This window comes from Babylonia areolata, chromosome 3 (assembly GCF_041734735.1).
Source record: "Babylonia areolata isolate BAREFJ2019XMU chromosome 3, ASM4173473v1, whole genome shotgun sequence".
Lineage (NCBI taxonomy): Eukaryota > Metazoa > Mollusca > Gastropoda > Neogastropoda > Buccinidae > Babylonia > Babylonia areolata.
In genome coordinates, this window is record NC_134878.1 from 5,743,975 (window position 1) to 5,753,667 (window position 9,693).

The window sequence follows — 9,693 nt, forward strand, 5'->3', positions numbered from 1 at the left end:
CTGATGTGAAAAATGTCGACAGGCTGCATGTGTTTTGGATTTTACGAGTTCGGAATCTTTTCCCATGCTCGCAAGAGTGTGCCCATATACATATTCGGAGAGACAGATACAAATAGGCGCGCGCACACACACACACACACACACACACAACAAGTACCCCAACTACACACACGCACACACACACACACACGCACGCACGTACACAGACACACACACAATTACACAGACACACGTACACACACACACACACACACACACACAAGTACAAAGACACACGCACACAAACACGCGCGCGTGCGTACACACACACACACACACACACACACACACACAGACATACACACATACACGGACACACACACACAAGTACACAGACACGCGTACATCCACACACACACACACACACATACACACACGCGCACGCGCGCGTTCACACACACACACACACACACACAGACACTCACACAACCTTTAACCTTGGCACCTCAGGCGACAGAAGAGATAGTGTTGCAACAGAAGTCCTGGTCTTGTTCCTTTCCCACAACAATGTGGTCAAGTCGCCCCGACCTTGCTGTGGATAAAAAAAAAAAAAAAGGATTCCAAAAGAGTTTGGGTTTTATTTTCTTTAAGAATAATACCAAAAAAATAGTATTAAAACATTTTTTTTAAAACAAAAAACAACAACAACAAAAAAAAACCAACAAAAAAAGAAAAAGAAAACTAAGGTTACAAATACAGCCATTTCATTTTCCTTTCATTTTCATTTTATCACAACAGATTTCTCTGTGTGAAATTCGGGCTGCTATCCCCATGGAGAGCGCGTCGCTACACAACAGGGCCACCCATTTTTTTTGTATTATTTCCTGCGTGCAGTTTTACTTGTTTTTCCTATTGAAGTGGATTTTTCTACAGAATTTTGCCAGGAACAACCCTTTTGTTGCCGTGGGTTCTTTTACGTGCGCTAAGTGCATGCTGCATACGGGACCTCGGTTTACCGTCTCATCCGAATGACTAGCGTCCAGACCACTACTCAAGGTCTAGTGGAGGGGGAGAAAATATCGGCGGCTGAGCCGTGATTCGAACCAGCGCGCTCAGATTCTCTCGCTTCCTAGGCGGACGTGTTGCCTCTAGGCCATCACTCCACATGTGCCATGGTCTTCAGAGCAAAAAATTCCCTGCATGTAACTGACTTACTGAGGCTCATTAAAACCAGGTGTAACAGCTTCAATCTACCCCACCTCCACCCCCCCCTCATACCCCCCCCCAAAAAAAAAAAGACCTGTTGACCTGGATTGACTGTTCACTGACCTGTGCTGACTGCCGACCAGAACTAGGCAGAATATCGACCTAGGGAACTAGGGAAATATAGACATGTCCCCCCTATACGGGAGAATGGGGAACCCAGATAATACCCCTGGAATCCCTACAACCAACTGGCAGGCGTGCGGAAGGTCAGGGGTGGAGGGGGTGGGGGCTGAGTGAGGTGAGGAGAGGGTGAAGAGACGAGTAAGGGTGGGTGAAGGACGGGTTATATTGCTGTTGGCTAGGAATCATTGGATGGGGGGGAAAAAAGGGAGGGGGGAGGGGATAACTTTGCAGTTTCAAAGGACCGATCCGCGGAAACCTGCTTCTGAAACCCATTTAAATGAAAAACTTCTCGGCGTCCTCTGAAAAAACCCCACCAAATACATTTCCCTCGTTTACAAAACTGATTTTGTAAATTGCTGGTTTATACGGTCATCGGTTCCGGGTATCTCCCAATTGCGCTATGTGTCGTTATCACTACGTTTAATGGCACTACGTGGCGATAGCACTATAGTTTTCAATTTTATCGTCCCAGTAATGCTACGTGTCAAAACGCCACGCGTCGATGGCACTAGTTTTTGCTATTGTTCTTTATCGTTACGCGCCAATAGCACTACGTGTAAATATCGCTACGTGTTGATATCACATTTTTTGCAAGTCTTCCAGACACTTATCACTGTGCATGTGTTACATTGGTGCTGTACAGCAGATGCTGCCTACAGCTATAGAGCCTTGAACTTGATGCAGTGCCAATGTCTCTCTTTCCTTCTCTCTCTAAATGAGAGAGGGGAGGGGTAGGGTGGGGAGGAGAAGTACTGGAGTCTGAAGGTGAAGGAGGAAGGAATACTTTGTACAAGGACTTTAACCGAATAGCCTTAGATTTGTTTTAATCTCTCATGAGATTAAACTGCAGTTGAGATGGAGCATTTCTGAGACCACACCCTCTGAAATATATTTCAAGGTATTTGGAAAGTGTGATATTACATCAAAATTCAAATCTTCTGCCAAGTCCACTGTCTCTTTCTTCTTAATACATCTGAATTTTCCTAACTGTGGAAAAAGAGCTGAGAGAAATAATTTTTCGCCTCTCCAAAGGTCTGTTCAGACATATCATTTTGGACAATGAAAAGACCTGGTGGCTATATAACCCTGCGATCTGAGAGTGTGTGAAGGAGAACAATGACAGGTCTTTTTATTTCATTTTTAAGACGCAGCTGCAAATGCCATTTACGTTAATCTCCTTTTCAACGTACTGACTAATCATTTCTTAGTCGGTCGATCGCTGCTAGGGATTCCAGGGAAAAGCATCGAGCTATCGCACAGAGTTTAGTTGAAAAGAAATGCTTCCTGTCCTTCTCTTTTCTTTCCAGCTACTCCGTCAAGCCGGCGACACATTCCAGGCCAGTCTAAAAAAGACCCCAGCATTAATCTAGGCGGGTCAGATTTGACCCCAGGGTAAAACTAGGCAGTGACACCGGGTCACTCCCAGTTGTCAGCCAATTGTCTTTATATCGGCTGAAGTCTAGCTATCTCTCTCTCTCTCTCTCTTGCTCGCTCGCTTTCGTTCGCACTCACAGTTTCTCTCCCGTCATTCTTTCGTTCTTTCTTGGCGTTCCTTTCTTTCTTTGTAGTTTTCCACTTCCTCCCATGTATCAACTTCTTTCGTTTTTTTGTGTGTTTTTTTTGTTTTTTTTTTCCCCCCAGTTTCCATGCTTTTAGTAGGTGCCAAAACAAGGGGGAATTTGGAGTCATCTTGTTTCGTCATGTTGGTGGCTTACTGATTTAAGGAATGCTTTCAGTTCGCCCCCATTAAAAACAACAACCCAGAAACCTCCTTTAAAGATTTAGACCCGTCCGTGAATCGTGGACGTGGGAAAGAACATAGGTGACAATTTGAAGCAGCTGCATGATGCGAATAAGGAATGAATTTGTAGACAGAATTTGAAGAAAGCCGCGGTAGAACATGTCTCTATCTCGTGTCATAACTGTGTTTAATTGTTTGTTAGGAAACAGCAGCAGAAGACAAGTACAACATGCATTTAGCGCATGTAAAAGAACATTCGGAAACAAAATGGTTGTCTTCGGAAAATTAATGTAGAAAAAAAAATCAACTCTGATATCCAAACAAAATTTTTATTGTGTTTGGCAGAATAATGTAGAAACAAAATCAACTTTAATATCAAAATAGATGCACTTGCAGACAGAAAAATCTGCTGTGATATAAAGTTATACAACAGACAACAATTTTTCAAACTCCAGGGGCCAAAAAAGTGAAATACCACCACTGCTATAACCACACCCAACCCTTGAAAATCAATTGACTAATAAATAAAGACCCTAATCGAACTTGAAGTTAGGAACTGCACCATCTTTCCCACGTCATAGGAACTTGACCGAATCTGTGTTGCATGGGAAGTAACTCTCTCCATTTACATGATACACAACTTCAAGCCAATGCTTCTTATGCAACCAATTCAGCTTGCACACGGGTAAATAAAAGGTACTTTGGAACAAATCCGGATTTTTGCCGAACTGGCCTAGCTGGAGATGCGAAAACACCATTGGACTGCGCCCCATCTCCCATATCAGTTAACAGAACATCCCTCGGTAGCCCAGCTAAATTGCGCCCAACAGCAACCTCCCACAACACGACAGTTTTCATCAGCATACCGATGTTGGTCGTTAAGTGGTAGAAGAAAAAGACTTCCCTTTACTTTCCTGGCCAAAATAAATGTTCTTTCATTTTGTGTTGCGTGAGACCGTGCCACTCTTCACACTGCCGGAGTGACGGACACAGCGGAATGTCGTGGGACAGGAGGTTGCACACATGAACTCCACAAAACGCCATCCGAAGGGCGCAACAGCTGAAGCGCTCGACTTTCAGTCTGAGGATCCTGGGTTCGAATCTCACACACTGTGCCTGGTGGATTATGGGCGGAAATTTTTCCCCATCTCCTAGTTCAACATATGTGCAGACCTGCTAGTGCCTGAACGCCCTTCGTGTGTATACGAATGCAGTATGCAGAAGATCTAATACAAACGTTAAAGATCCCGGAATTCATGTCAGCGCTCGATGGGTTAAGGAAACAAGACCCCACCCCACCCCCCACACCCTCACCCCCGAAAACGGAGTATGGCTGCCAAAATGGCGGGGTGAAAACAGTAATGCAGGAAAAAGCCCATCCCTACATTCATGGGGACTTGCAGACAACGAACACTGAAGAAGAAGAAGAAGAAGAAGAAGAAGAAGAAAAAGCAGAAGAAACAGAAGAAGAAGACGACGAAGAAGAAGACGACGCGACGAAGAAGAAGAAGAAGAAGCAGAAAAAGCAGAAGAAACAGAAGAAGAAGAAGAAGAAGTCGAAGAAAAAGAAGCAGAAGAAGAAGAAGTAGAAAAAGAACTCGATCCATCAGCCACTGAAACACAGCACGGTTCATATACAGCCTACCGAGGCACTACGTGCCCCGCAACAGAAACAGTTCCAAAATCAATAATCAGTTTAAAACAAACTGCATCACCCTTGAGAGCAAGTGCGACATGACGTTACGAGCTATCCCCCCGCCTGCCGTCCCCATAACCTGACCTCTGCTCCCTCTCAAGTCTTTCCAACCATGGTTATGAAATACCTCCGGCCTTTGCACCAGAAACTAGAGAAACGCGCTATAATGTCCATTTCTTCTTCTTCTTCTTATTATTATTATTATCTAAATTACCTCGTTAATGCTCACGTTGATCATACTGTATCGACAAGCAGGGAAGTTGGTATGACGAGCAAACATACAGCTGCCTTGCGTTGTGTAAAGGACCTTCGGGCTTTCTGTTCGCTGCTTACCGCCGACTGGAGAAAGACGCACGCTCTCTCTCCAGCAAATGGAAACTCCCCCAAAGCCCAGCAGGTACCTCTTCTTTCGTTCTGAATATGTATCTCAAAATAAATCCTACATGAGCAGAAACCTGAAAGTGAAAACCAGAATTTTTGATAAAACAATAGTCTTTAGCAGTGATATAATCTACAAGTGGAAAATTCCCAGACACGACCTATTGAGGCAATTGAGAGAAAACGTGGGAGGGGAACGACCACACATTATTGCAATTGTGGGATTGCGAGACATCGTGCTCACATACCGTCCTTCGCCCAGAAAAGTAGTGTCCAAGTCTGTTTCTTTTTCTGTTTTTTCTCTTTTCTGTTTTTGGGGGGAGCGAGGGGTGGTGGTGGGGAGGGGGTGGAGGGGGGGGGGGAGCAGTCACACTGTGTAAGCTCTCTACACCTATTCACAGTCTGTCCAGGTCAACTGGTTTTTGTGTTCCATAATTAATTTTGTGTGTGTGTGTGTGTGTGTGTGTGTGTGTGTGTGTGTGTGTGTTAGGGTCGAACAGTTCCACTAATTAGAATAATGGGGACTTTGCTCTACAAGTAAATCTGACGCTATCACCCAAAACGAAACACTACTTTGGATTAAATAAAACTGAGGGGAACCTCTGCAACAGAAGGGAGATGAAACAAATGAGAAAAACCGAACTGGATGGCTTTTAATTATGTCAACTGCGGTTTTTGTCAGAGACCAACCATTTTCTTTGCTAGGGTGAAAAACGCTGGACATGGCGAATGGAAGATTAAAGGATGTAATCATATCATGAAGGGGTTTGAAATGTAAATGTCGTCTTGATTACATTACGAAACCTTAATTTGATGAGAAAGAGTGAGAGACAGTGTGTGTGTGTGTGTGTGTGTGTGTGTGTGTGTGTGTGTGTGTGTGTGTGTGTGTGAGTGAGTGGGCAGGGGAATGAGGTGGGGGAATTATAATGGGCGTTAGTGTGTATGCATGGATGTATGTAGGGAGAGGGTGGGGGAGACACGTATGTATGTGTGTGCGTTAGAATATTTTTTGGAGATAATGATATTAATGAAATTTGGTAACTTGATTTGTTAAATGTTTTTTTGTTGTTGTTTTTTAAAATCATCTTCCCTCAAATCAGAATTTCCTTGTGTTGCTCAGTTAATATTTTATTCAAATGGTTGCGAAAATGTCAGTACAACAAACAGTTAATCTGACAATAAATGGTTTCAATCAGTCTGTGTGTGTGTGTGTGTGTGTGTGTGTGTGTGTGTGTGTGTGTGTGTGTGTGTGTGTGTGTGTGTGTGTTTTAATCGCCCTTGGTGTTTGTGTTGTAACAAAACAGACAAGCAAACAAGCAACATACAAAGAAACAGAAAACAAAACAAAACATTTCACAGAAAAATTTTCCCCGTTTCCTGCACAGAGCCCCCAGGTGGTTGGTTGAAGATGAACACAATACTGACAGCAGCTGTTGCACAAAATAAAACAGACTCTCTGTCTCTTTCTCTCTGTCTCTGATACCCACCCTCCCCTCCTTCTATCCCTGTCTGTCTCTTTGTCCCTCTTTCTCGCTCTCTGTCTCTTTCCCAGCCCTGATATGACCATGTGTGGCCGTTTGGGCTGCAAGCAACAGACTGCTGTCTCTCTCTCTCTCACACACAGTCTTTCTGTTGATCTTCTGCCTCTTATCTCTTCATGTATGTCTGTCTATCCTCTCTCTCTGTGTCTCTGTTTCTTTCTCTCTCTATGTCTACACTCCCCCCCCCCCCCCCCGCCTCCGACCCCCCCCCCCCCTGTCTGTCGGTCTGTCTATTTTTACACGCGGGCTAGCGTGCGTGCATGCAAGTGTGTGAGTGTGTGTGTGTGTGTGTGTGTGTGTGTGTGAGGCGGGAGGGGTTTTGGCGCGTGAGTGCGCGCGTATGCCTATGCATATGCACTCTGATATCTGCCAAACAATTGTGTGTGTGTGTGTGTGTGTGTGTGTGTGTGTGTGTGTGTGTGAAAGAAGAAAAAGACAGAGAGACAAAGGGAGAAAGACAGGTATTCAGACGGAGAGACAGAGCGTGTTATTCGCCAAGAGTTGTAGCCTCAAGCTTCCATATTTAGTGAGCGTTTCGCAAATCCCGTGGCCGATCAAATGCTGTTTAACAACTAAACGATTCACAATTCCCCTCAAATCAGAAATGATTAGCTGCTGCAGTCGGAGAGCGGAAGCCCGCGCAATCACAGCCTCAAATTCTCCGGCTTGATGTTGTCAGTTAACGACTGCCAAGTTATCGATGTTTATGAACTGATGAATGTTATACAAACACGGACGGACGAACGGACGGACAGTCACACGTGCAAGCAAGTACACACAGGTACACATGTGCCGCCCCCCCCTAACCCCCCCTTTCCTCTCTCTCGCAATGCACACACACACACACACGCAAACACACACACACGCGCGCACGCACACACACACACACACACACACACACGCACATCCTCCACACCTCTCCTACCAACACTGTCATACAAACCTCCCACACACACACGCACCTTACACACTAAATACACACAACTCATACATACCCTCCGCACATACACACGAACGCACACACGCGCACGCACACACTTACATACATTGGGAGGAGGGAGAAAGAGAGACAGACAGAGAGAGAGGCAGAGAGTGACATAGAGAGAGAGACAGAGAGTGTCATAGAGAAAGAGAGAGAGGAAGAGAGAGAGAGTGAGAAGAAGGAGAAGAAGAAGAAGAAGGTGGTTTAAGAATTCTCAAATTAACAATGGGGAAAAAAGGATAAGGAAACTAAAAAGTTATGCAGACTGACAAATAAAAAATCATAATCCGCGCGCATGCGCGCGCGCGCGTGTGTGTATGTGTGCGCGCGCGCGCGTGTCCTCTCACGTGCCACGCTCTCTTCCATAATAAACATGGTGACAAAGTTACACCGCGCATAAACCTTGCTGAGGTCACGATGACCCAACTGCCCGACGTCAGTAGTTTTCTTTTTCTTTCTCTCTCTCCTTTTTCTTTCTTTTTTTTCTCCTTTTTTTTTCTTCTTCCCCTAATCGTATTGTTAATTCATGTTTTCGGTCAACTGGGACACCCGTTGACCTTCATCTGTGCAACTTCAGCTTCTAAAACGGTCTGTTATCACTTGGTTATCTCCATGAGGATACAGAGTGGTGTGTGTGTGTGTGTGTGTGTGTGTGTGTGTGTGTGTGTTCGTGAATGAATGTTCCCTCCCATATCAGCTTTGGTACTCAGGATATATTTCTTTCTTTACCGATTGGTTTGGATTGCTTGTCTGTTTCTTTATCTCTCTCTGTCTTTCTGTATGTCTCTGTCTCCGCCTCTTCTTCTCTTGCCACCTTTTCAACCTCTCTCTCTCTCTCTCTCTCTCTGTCTCCCTCATTCACACACACACACTAATGCACACACACACAAACACACACACATACACGCACGCACGCGCGCACACACACACACACACACACACGAAATCAATTTACAATGCCTTTCTAACCTCTCCCCCCAGTCGCCTTCTCTTCTTTCTTTATTTCAGAATTTTCTTTTCTTCTTATTTCTAGGTATGTGTATATATTTTATCATCCACCCAAAGGGGTGGAGAGGAAGAGGGGTGGTGGTGTTTGTTACACGTTACGACCACTCTCAGTACAATCAGATATGCGCCTGGGGCAGATTCGCTTACTTAATTCTGATATATGTGTCAAGTCCCGTTACCTATTTCTCTTTGCCAATGGGGAGCGTGCACCGCGGCGGGAGCACTCCCCTGTCAATTTTGTGCCCAGGACAATTTTGTCACTGGCTGTCAGTGGAGTTTATCCATACGTTTAAGGGATTTTGCCCAATTGGATTACTTCACAGTGTGTTTGACAGCGCATATTATTTATCAACACAGACACACTATAGACAAAAAGTGGTGGTTTTAGTCTGAAGCCTCCAGACAGACGTCTAGACAACAGTACAGTACGTGTCAACGTCAATGACAAGAGACTACATCCACGTGCTTATCAACCAGTTCTCCCTCTGTGGTAACGTAACCATTTTGTATCGACAATGGAATAGCAGAAACACAGCGACAAGCCATCATGCCTCTGTCTTAACGTAATCATGTGTGTAAACCGCTGGGATTAGAAACACGTTGATCAACGGTTCTAAGTTCTGCACAAGCCTGCCTGTACTGTTTCACAGCTAGCTTGATTCCCACCTGTCTCCATGCATTGTCTGGAAGGGCATTTCCTGCAGCGAGAGTGGAGCCCGGTAGACTACCAGTCAGTTCAGTTTCGGTTTCAGCCTCAAGGGGTCATTACGGTATGTGAGGGCCGGGCTGGCCGCACACTTTACACTACATCTGAGTCACCAAAAAACGAAATGCAGATTTTCTCATTTACTCATACCCCCCTGGACAAATCTTTTAAAGATATACCAGTTGTTACGCGCGCGCGCGCGTGCCTGCGTGCTTATGTATGTGTGTGTGTGTGCGTGCAAGTGTGTGTGTGTGTGTGTGTGTGTGTGTGTGT

At 45.0% G+C, this 9,693-nt stretch overlaps 1 long non-coding RNA gene across 1 annotated transcript in view; it reads right to left on the reverse strand.

Moving 5' to 3' along the window:
- Positions 1-447: 447 nt before the first annotated feature.
- The window catches only part of LOC143279685 (uncharacterized), a 90,042-nt gene continuing 80,796 nt past the window's right edge, over positions 448-9,693 (reverse strand). The window contains exon 3 of the long non-coding RNA XR_013054940.1: positions 448-571. This is a non-coding gene — a long non-coding RNA (uncharacterized LOC143279685). The remainder of the gene's footprint in view (positions 572-9,693) is intronic.